The sequence below is a fragment of the Rhinolophus sinicus genome, linkage group LG01 (assembly GCF_036562045.2).
Source record: "Rhinolophus sinicus isolate RSC01 linkage group LG01, ASM3656204v1, whole genome shotgun sequence".
In the NCBI taxonomy this organism is placed as follows: domain Eukaryota; kingdom Metazoa; phylum Chordata; class Mammalia; order Chiroptera; family Rhinolophidae; genus Rhinolophus; species Rhinolophus sinicus.
Window position 1 is genome coordinate 101746798 of NC_133751.1, and position 10782 is coordinate 101757579.

The 10782-nt window shown below is 41.2% G+C and overlaps 1 pseudogene; it reads left to right on the forward strand.

The window, feature by feature from the left end:
* The first annotated feature begins 8480 nt into the window (after positions 1-8480).
* LOC109456520 (protein cornichon homolog 4) lies at positions 8481-8705 on the forward strand (annotated as a pseudogene).
* Positions 8706-10782: the final 2077 nt, after the last annotated feature.

Below are 10782 nucleotides of genomic sequence, written 5' to 3' on the forward strand. Positions count from 1 at the left end.
TAAATAGGCTAGATTCTGTTACCTGCAACCAAGTTTATATGTTGGAATAGGGAATTGTAATTTAAAAGTAGTACATCCCATAGCTGTTATTTCATTTTCCAGAAAAAAGATATAGTGGAGATTTTTCCTTCCATGGGATAATATTTTCCATGGACAAACAATACTGTGTGACTGGTACTGTGCATCCAGGATGGCGTTAAGCGTTAGGAACAAGTTAAAATAATCAGACAAGCCATTCCCTCATGCAGCATATACATCTCTGAAATGATTTTAAGTAATCAAGTGTTTCAAAGTAAGCTGATTTGTTGCAAAATCAAAAATTGAAAGAAAATGATGCCATCTGTTGGTGCTGCCACTTGAAAGAGGTTGAGCAACTTTTATCACCTACTGTTCAAATTCTTACTTTGTACAAATTTCTTTATAAATGTCTTCCCTTACTAAACCTCTAAACACAGTATCTAATGGTTCGATGGATGACGAACAGAGAATTTAAAGAGAAAGCTAGCTGTCAAATATTCAGAAAAGTGAAAAAGATGGACCTGGGTACCCATTTTTGTTTTTAAAACTCTGAGCATACTTGGAAGAACCACAAAGACAGAACCACCTCTTCACTATCAGATCAGAATTTTACTTAGTTATACGCATTGCTTAAAGAAACAACAAAAAAACTCATTTATAGAATTCTAAAGTTTCATAGACATGAGAAATCTACATAATTTAGTTAAACGCCATAATTTACAGGTAATTGACTCACCTACATTGTGAAGAGAGGGTTAAAATGTATATTTATGTATTTCCTCACACCTGTGTTTTTGCCACTCCTCAAACACATGTGGACACATTGCACTCCCAGCTAAGCCTTCATGGTCCCCACTTTTCTATATCTAGTAAGCACACTCCCACATGCATATGGGTATGTGTATATATATAACTTTAAAAAACGCATCTTATATTTTTCTTTCCATGACATCTATTGCATTACACAGTTAGTGGTTTCTGAAACCATTAAACTTTGCTTCTGGAATAATACACATAAATCTGTATATTTATATACACACACAAATATAGCTGTGGTAGGTATAATGGGATGAAATAAAACGTAAGGGTAATTTACTTAGAATTAACTTGTATCCGGTGATTTATGGGGGATACAGAGAATAGAATGCTATGTAATGTTAATTGTACAGTACAAGTCAGGAGTAATGTTAAAGTACATATTTAGGAATCTAGTCTCTCAGCTCCAAACACAAAACTCCATTCTTTCCACCTCCTCAATACAAAATAACAGGAAGAAAACTCACAGAAATGCAGCAAAAGTACATATAGCACCAGAGAAGACATAAAAAGTCCTTAGTGAGTCAGACTTAGAGTTGATAGTCTTGTTTTTTATTTAGTCTGCATGTCAATGGCCTTTCTATGTTTTGTTAAATATATGCGAAGGGAAAGATTTTATTAGAGTTTTGTTGACTAGCTGCTGACTCTGATGTGCCTTAACTGGTGCAGTGAGACCTTCAGTTGTCAGGTATTAAAGAAATGGGAAGTATTCTTAGATTTGCAGTGACTCTTCTCCAAAACTCTCAAAAATACATATTTTGAAATAACTATATTTTCTTTCTCTATCAAGGAAATGCAGATCTTTTCCCAGAAAGAATACATAATTTCAGAGTCTCTACATATATTTCTTTGTAGAACAGGATGGTCAATGAAGCAAGCAGTCACTGTGAAAACCTCATGAGAACAATTCAATCTCAGCAATTAAGTTGATGACTGAATTTGTCGGTAGAAAAACGTTAACAAAGTCCTTTCTTTAGCCCTTTCTGGAATGGCTCACTTTCTTTTTATCCCCAATTCCTTTAATCAAAATGAATAGGCAGAAATGACTAAAAATACCTACAGGTGCCTATCACTAGGGCTTTGGCAGATGTCTCCAGAAGAAACTGAAAAACACCCTCAGAAGGTTAAAAGTTCAATCTCTTTTTATCTTGAAAATATTTTAAAACAATCAAAATGTATTTCCATGAAGTCTTTTTTTTTTTAATAGTGAGTCTGAAACCCCCACCTCCCCACCCCACACACACACTAAACTCCATGGCTTCTTGCTATTCTATTCCATTTTGGTTAGGTTTTTACAGCATTTTATATGGACAAAAGAAAGAGTATTTGGGCTCAGTAAGCTTGAACTCTAAAACAAGGGTTGTAAGTGACTAGGAGAGGCAGGAAGCAGCATGTATAGATGAATCTAAGTATAAATGTGGACTTTTTTGGTTGAGTGAACTTCAAAACTGTTCTTGATATGATAAATCTAAGTTGCCTACATAACAGTTCAACCAAAACAGTGTTTTCCTCGTATTGCATAAGAAACAACTAATGATGCAAATGTATCATGATTCGTTTGTTTAACAAAAATTTAAGTATCTGTAATGTGCCAGGAGGGTTGCTAAGTCCTGGAGCTACAGGGCAAAGGCTCTACCTTAAAGAAATCGAGTTTATGAAGGAGTCAGATGCATGTTTTAAAAATGTATGTGAGTACTATGATAGAAATGTGCACAGAATATTCAGAGAACATGAAGGAGGGGCACCTCTTCTAGTTTGGGGCTCCTAGGGCAACAAGGCTTTCTGGAGGATTTGAATACTCAACTGTCACTTACAAAAATGTACCTGGACCAGCCTGGATTGAAGATAGGGAAAGACACTCAGAGCCTAGGGTATGAAAGGATGGAAATAAAAAGTCCTCTAGGTGATTTGTTGGTTGTTCTAAATATATTTACACAGAGTGAGGTTCTATTGTTAGAATGTATCTTGTATTATACGTTTGAATTTACTTTGGGAAACACAGGGGCAAATTTTAAACAGATGTTATGGTAATGGTTGTTTGTCAATTCAAAACCACTATGTGGCTAAGTTTCTTTTTTTAGCAACAAGGTATGGTCTTCAGAGTATTTGGTTCTATCAGGAAGTTCTGGAGATTTGAAGTCTCGCCCAAGCAAATTCTACCTTGTAATGGACTTTCTACCATTGGTCTACATCATCCCCTGAAAGAGATGAAGCCTGTAGGCTTTCCACAAAAGCAGGGTTTCTTAGCCTCAGCACGATGATTCTTTGTTGGGGTGGGGAGCTCTCCTGTGCATTGTAGGATGTTTAGAAGCTTCCCTGCCCATTATCCAGTAGATGCGAGAAAAGCTTCCCCTCCCCCAACAGTCGTGACACCAAAATGTTTCCAAATATCACGAAATATGCTCTGGGGAACAAAATCACTACTGGTTGGAAACCACTGCACTAACAAGCTGTTTCAGCTTAGTTTTTATGCAGCAGTTTGAATAGAGCACAAATATTTTATTTTTAGTAATAATGTATTAAAAGAGTATTGGGTAATAGGTACAGGGGCATCCAGCCACCGAATGTCAAACCACTCAAAGGCCAACAGTATACCAGATAGCCCATATTAGTAAAGGACCTATGCTGGTGCCGGTATCATTACCCCTGCTGATGACTCTGTCATTTCTTCCCTGAGCACACAGGCAGGCCCAGCTGCTCCGTGACCTATAAGAAAAGTGGAACGAATACATTTCCTTCTCACCTGAAGTGATGCTACCCTCTAACCCAGGGGTGTCAAAACTGCAGCTTGCAGTCCGCAATCCATTGTTAATTGGCCCGCAGCAAATTCCAAAAATATATTTAGTTTACTTAAATAAACCAGGTGAGGCAATATGTACTTCACCTTGAGTGAGTGGCCCGGCTGTTTGTGTACTTTACCGCATATGGCCCTTGGTAAAAAAACGTTGAAAAAAGTTTGGACACCCCTGCTCTAACCCATGGTTCTCAACCTCAGGTGCCCTTTGGAAACTTCTGAGATTTAAATAATACTGAGCCATTGATTACTCTGCAATGTTCTGATTTAAATAATGCTGATACCTCAGTTACATCCATACCTTCTGATTTAATTGGATTTCATTGGTCTGCAGTGAGGCCTCCGTATTACAGGTCTTAAAAACTCCCATGAGATTCTAATGTGCTATCAAAGTTGAGAAGTATTGCTTTCATTACCTTACCTAGGGCTACAAATCACCTTTACTAAAATCTCTATTTTGTTTAGGGATGTTTAGAGGCAGTTAACTCTTAAATATATACTAATTATACATATACAAGATCTGGCAATTGAATTCGTGAACTTGTTACAACAATGTTGCTAATCCTTTTTGATATCAGAGGGATTATTCGTTATGAATTTGTAGCAACTGGACAGTTAACCAAGTTTACTATTTGGAAGTGCTGAAAAGGTTGCGTGAAAAAGTTAGACGACCTGAACTTTTCACTAACAATTCATGGCTCTTGCATCACGACAATGCACCAGCTCACAAGGCACTGTCTGTGAAGGAATTTTTAGCCAGTAAACAAATAACTGTATTGGAACACCCTCCCTACTCACCTGATCTGGTCCCCAATGACTTCTTTCTTTAGCCAAAGATAAAGGAAATATTGAAAGAAAGACAGTTTGATGACATTCAGGACATCAAGGGTAATACGATGACAGTTCTGGTGGCCATTCCAGAAAAAGAGTTCCAAAATTGCTTTGAAGGGTGGACTAGGCGTGGCATCAGTGCATAGCTTCTCAAGGGGAGCACTTCAGAGGTGACCATAGTGATATTCAGCAATGAGGTATGTAGTATTTTCTAGGATGAGTTCACGAACTTAATTGCCAGGCCGTGTGTGTGTGTGTGTGTGTGTGTGTGTGTGTGTGTGTGTGCGCGCTTAGTTTTTATAAAGGTCATAAATTTAGTGTCTTCCTCAGATTTCGGAATTCAGTCTTTGGAACTAGTGTCATGCAGGAGACCCTGCTCGCTGCGCCATTTGTCATGCAGGGCGTCCGGCGGGGTCTCTGCTCCCGCTCCCCATACAAGAACGCAGGATATGGTGAGGCCAAAAAGGAACACACAAGGAGCCATAGATAGGGGAGTCATACTTAGTATATTCTCGCCGGCGGCACTATACTCTCACTGGAGGCTGGATCCACACTGTCCGCAACCAGCCATCCTAACTGCAATCCGCGCTTGCCAGCCCAGCCACCATCTTCTTGCTAGCCCCCATTTTCTTCTCTTCTCTCCCTCGTAGCCACAGCAGTTATATTGTGGCCAATGGCTCACTGGTTACAGCTGACGGCCAACTAGCCACAGCTGATGGCCATGCAATCACAGTTGGCCATTTACTACCTGAGCCAGCACCTGTCTATGTGAGGCTGAGAGCCTGGAAACTACTCTCTGGGGCTCTGCCCCCACACTCCACCCCTACAGGCTCTCGCCTCACAATCTACGCGACAAGCGTCTTCCGTGAGGGGACCTGTGCGAGGAGCCTGGGGGTGAATGCAATATCCTGGACACAGCCAGGCTCTCTGAGCACAGCCAGGGTTTCTCAGGGCACCACCAGTACTCCTGGGCACAGCCAGACTTCCTGGACTTCTTAGGGTACCACCTGTCTTCCCGGACACAGCCAGGGTTTCTCAGGGCACTGCCACTTTCTCTGGGAACAGCCACACTTCCTGGACACAGCCAGGGCTTTCAGGGCACTGCCACTCTCTGTGGGCACAGCCACACTTCCTGGACACAGCCAGGGCTCTCAGGGCACTGCCACTCTCTCTGGGAACAGCCCGACTTCCTGGGCACAGCCAGGGTACCCTGCTGGAACAACAGCGACTCACAATCAAGGTGCTTACATATTCTCAATGGCGGCCAGTCAAGAGACAAAAGCAAATATCCCCCAGTTCCACTAACAACAGTTCCCAAACAAACAGTCAAGCGGTCCATTAAATTAGGGATGGAAGGCAACTCCCCATAGTCCATAGTCATTCGCCAGGACTGTCCTGGGGGTGAGGGACGACCTTGACCTCACCCTCATCTCCCACGGAGGACTCAGCAAGCATTACCTCCTGGGACTATAAGTCCTGCATCCGGGCTGCCTGAGCAGGAACTTCCCCGGCCCACAGGGCTGCAACGACCTTCGCTTTCTCCGGCCTGTGCTGGTTGGGGAACCGTCCACATCTTTCCAGCTCTCCACGGGGCTCCATCTCTGCAGCAGCTGCATGGCTTTTCCTGTGCTGGTGGGAGAACCGTCCACGTCCTCCCACCCCTCCACGGGGGTCCAGCTCTCCGGCAGCTGCTCCTCCTGGTCTTGCTGAGACTGAGTGTTCATACGCACAAACTGCTCCACCGTCCTTTGGAGAGCTCTGGCCGGCACCATACCCTGCTCGCTGCGCCATGTGTCGTGCGGGAGACCCTGCTCGCTGCGCCATTTGTCATGCAGGGCGTCCGGCGGGGTCTCTGCTCCCGCTCCCCATACAAGAACGCAGGATATGGTGAGGCCAAAAAGGAACACACAAGGAGCCATAGATAGGGGAGTCATACTTAGTATATTCTCGCCGGCGGCACTATACTCTCACTGGAGGCTGGATCCACACTGTCCGCAACCAGCCATCCTAACTGCAATCCGCGCTTGCCAGCCCAGCCACCATCTTCTTGCTAGCCCCCATTTTCTTCTCTTCTCTCCCTCGTAGCCACAGCAGTTATATTGTGGCCAATGGCTCACTGGTTACAGCTGACGGCCAACTAGCCACAGCTGATGGCCATGCAATCACAGTTGGCCATTTACTACCTGAGCCAGCACCTGTCTATGTGAGGCCGAGAGCCTGGAAACTACTCTCTGGGGCTCCGCCCCCACAACTAGGAATTTATCTTTAGAATTAGGAATTTAGTCTTTAACCCACTGTTTCGGAGATTCGTCAGCACATTAGAATTGCCTGACTTTTGTTTTCTAAGGGCTGGTGCAACCACAGAATGATTAAATCACAAGCTCTGGGGATTCTGTGACACATCAGGTATCTCAAAGTTCTCCAAGTGATTCCAGAGAGCAGACATGTTTGAAAATCACTGCTTCAACCAGATCTGGAAAGGGATCTAATTGTCTTGAGCCCAGTAGATATAGATCATTGGTTCTCATCTTTAGTTGCACATTAGCACCACCTGGGGAGCTTTTAAAACTCTTGAAGCTCAAGTTGCATCCCCGAACTATTAAATCAGAATTGCTGCGAGTAGGAGCCAGTCATCAGCAGTGTTTAAAGTTCCATGGGTAATTCCAATACGCCATCGAGCAGTGGTTGTCAGACTTTGGCACCCATCAGAATCATCAGCAGGGCTCAATAAAAGACGGAATACTGGGATCTATACCCAAAATTTCTAATTCTGTACGTCTATGTTGGAGCTCAAGAATTGCATTTCTAACAATTTCTCAGTTGATGCTGATGTTGCTGGTCCATGGACCACAATTTGAAATCGAAAACATTCATTTAGGAAATCAGCTTAATACATGAGAGATGAAAAGTTCCTCATGAAGAATTAGTTTTAACTGCCAGGAATTGTTTCAGTGCTGCCTATTTTACCTGTTGTTGAATTGTTTTAGTGAATGTGATATTATTATTTAAAATCTCCATAAGGATACTAATTATAGCTACTTTAATATTTTATCTGTTTGCTAAACTCTTTTTTATTCAGATTAATTTTCCCCTTTTCATAGCTTGATGCTTTCTTCTTCTTTCTTTCTTTCTTTCTTTCTTTCTTTCTTTCTTTCTTTCTTTTTTTTAATTCTCTCTCACTCATATGTGTAGATGAGATATGGATCAACAAGAATGAAATCTCAATTCATTTCATCAACCCAAATGCAAGTACCTATATTCCTAGCAGTAAATATTAGGTTGGTGCAAAAGTAATTGTGGTTTAAATGGTTAAAAATCATTGTAAAAACTGCTATTACTTTTGCACCAACCTAATATAATGTCTGCTGATGGAACCCTGATTGCAGAGGTTGGGGTTCCATCGAGGGGGAAATGAGCACCCATAGGAGACCCGGCTCTCTTTTAAGGGATGCAGACTGTGTGTCCACCAGTTGCTAACATAGTTCTCCCTCACAGAAGCTCTAAGCTACATAGAATCTTTGCCTTTCTCTCGCCGTAGGACTCATGATGGCAATCTCAGGTGTCTCCTTTAGGGAGTTATATGAATGGTATTGCCAATTCTGCAGCCAATCATTTTCTTTATCTGTAACAGTCTGCATAATGACATTCCTCTCCCTGCTCCTCCCCCCACAAAAAAGAAAGACTAACCAATTTACTCAGAAACAAATCAGGGAATTAGGGAAGAAGATCAAACTGTACAGAAGTAAACTTCACAGTTAAAAAACAAACTAGAGAGAGGGAGAGAGAGGGGAGAGAGAGAGAGAGAGAGACAGCGAGAGAGAGAGAGAGAGAGAGAGAGAGAGAGAGAGAGAGAGAGAGAGAGAGAGAGAGAGAGAGAGAGAGAGAGAACAGTGAAGGGGGAGAGAAGAGGAGAGGAGAGAAGATGGAAGGAGAGGAGAGGGAAGGGGAGGGGAGGGGAAGAGAAAACAGAGGAGGGGAGGGCAGGGGAAGAGAGAGAAGGGGAGGAGAGGATGGAGGCTGTATGTTCATCTTCTCTCTCCACTGTTACCTGCTCATCTTCCTCCCAGTGTACTTCATAATTATATTACCTGATTTAGAATGTGATTACATTAATGCTAGATCATGTTGCTGGAAATTAAACAAGTGGGTAATTCCAGAATTGATTGGCCATACCACTGTCACTGTATTTATGCTGGTTTCCTTGCACTGGTTCCTCTTCCTTCTCACGTTGCCTGTTGCCACTTGAAATCTCTATCGGTTAATTATGGTGCCAAGTGGTAACGTGGGAGTGTTTGATCCAACAGAAATACACAGTCGGGGGCAGCTGAAGTCACACTTGAAAGAAGTTGTGATCAAGCTTGGTTTCAACTTGCTCTGTTTCCTCATGTGTCTTTATAGTCTGATTTTAGCTTTGATAAATGACAGAAGCCATGGCTGAAGCCAACCTATATATATTACTGTGCACAATTGAGAGCCCGAGATTACTTAAAGTCATATTTAGACTTGTGACCATAGCCATATATTTTTTCCTCCTTGAACAAAAAACTACTTTTGCTCTATTTTTACCATATAAAATATTTTTAAAAATAAGGTTCCATCCACACTAACGGGGAGAGGATTATACAAAGCATGAATGTGACAGAGCAGGACTCTTAGAGACCATCTTGGAATTCTGTCAACCACACAATCTCAAATTTTGCATATATATATATATATATATATATATATATATATATATATTTCTGTTTCTCTGGAGAATCCTAGTATAGAACCCTGACTAATATATGGATAAACCTTGAACACATTATACTAAGCAAAATAAGCCAGTCAGAAAAAGACACATACTGCATGATTTCATGTACATGAGGTATTTAGAGTATTCAAATTCACATAAACCTAGAGTGGAATGATCATTGCCAGGACCTGGGGTAGTGGGGAGTTTTTTAATGGGTTTCAGTTTTGTGAGATGAAAACGTTTTAGAAATTAGTTGCACAGCAATGTGAATATATTTGATATCACTGAACTGTACACTTAGAAATGGTTAAGATGGTAAACTTTATATTATGGGTGTGTTTGTTTTTTACCACAATTAAAACAAAATGAAACAAAACAAAAAGCAACAACAAGCTGTAATGCCTGCCTAGTTCTATTGGTTCTAAAACAAACTCCAGAATTAAAATTGGGAAATATTTGCTATGACTTCAATTACAAAGGGAAGAGACATAAGTTAGAATAGGTACACAAACTCCATTTGAATTAACAATTTGTAGCTGGTATAATAAATAGTAACAAGTAAACAAATAGACAGAAAGCCAAATGGATGAGCTATTCTCCTGTACACAACATGCAAAGATGCAGGAAGTATAAGGCACAGACTAATACCTCTGTTCTAGTATCAGTGGTAAGCTCCTTATGGGATCTTGAATTCATCTAAGTCAACACATGATTTGTGGGGAAATTGAAGTGTGTTCAGAAAGAAACATTATAAGAACTAAAAATATGTATCCCAGAAATGTTAAACAAATGTGGAGGTTAAAAGTTTACATATAGGAGGTCAGACAATTAAGTTCGCAAACTTTGTTGCAACGATGTTGTTAACCAATTTTTATATCAGAGGGATTATTCATTACAAATTTGTACCAACTGGACAAACAGTTCACCACGATTACTATTTGGGAGTGCTGACAAGGCTGCGTGAAAAAGTTAAACAACCTGAACTTTTCGCTAACAATTCATGGCTCTTGCATCACAACAATGCTCCAGCTCACACAGCACTGTCTGTGAGGGACCTTTTAGCCAATAAACAAATAATGGTATTGGAACACCCTCCCTACTCACCTGATCTGGCCCCCAATGACTTCTTTCTTTACGCAAAGATAAAGGAAATGTTGAAAAAAGAAGACATTTTGATGACATTCAGGACATCAAGGGTAATACGACGACAGCTCTGATGGCCATTCCAGAAAAAGAGTTTCAAAATTGTTTTGAAGGATGGACTGAGGCGGGCATCAGTGCATAGCTTCCCAAGGGGAGTTCTTCGAAGGTGACTGCAGTGATATTTAGCAATGAGGTAAGTAACATTTTTTCTATGACGAGTTCTTAATTGTCAGATCTTGTAAAAGTTAAAAGAATTCAGATTTCTTAATGTATAGACTAGAAAGCTAGGGAAAAGTTACTAAGTTATTACAAAGAGGGAATTTTCCAGCCAATCTATTTCCTTATAACACAGAATTGAAGGCACAAACTTCAATTTAGTTAGAGATTTTCCTGGGAGTAAGAACAAATAAACCCTGACAAAGACAATGGCAGTATCTGTATCGGC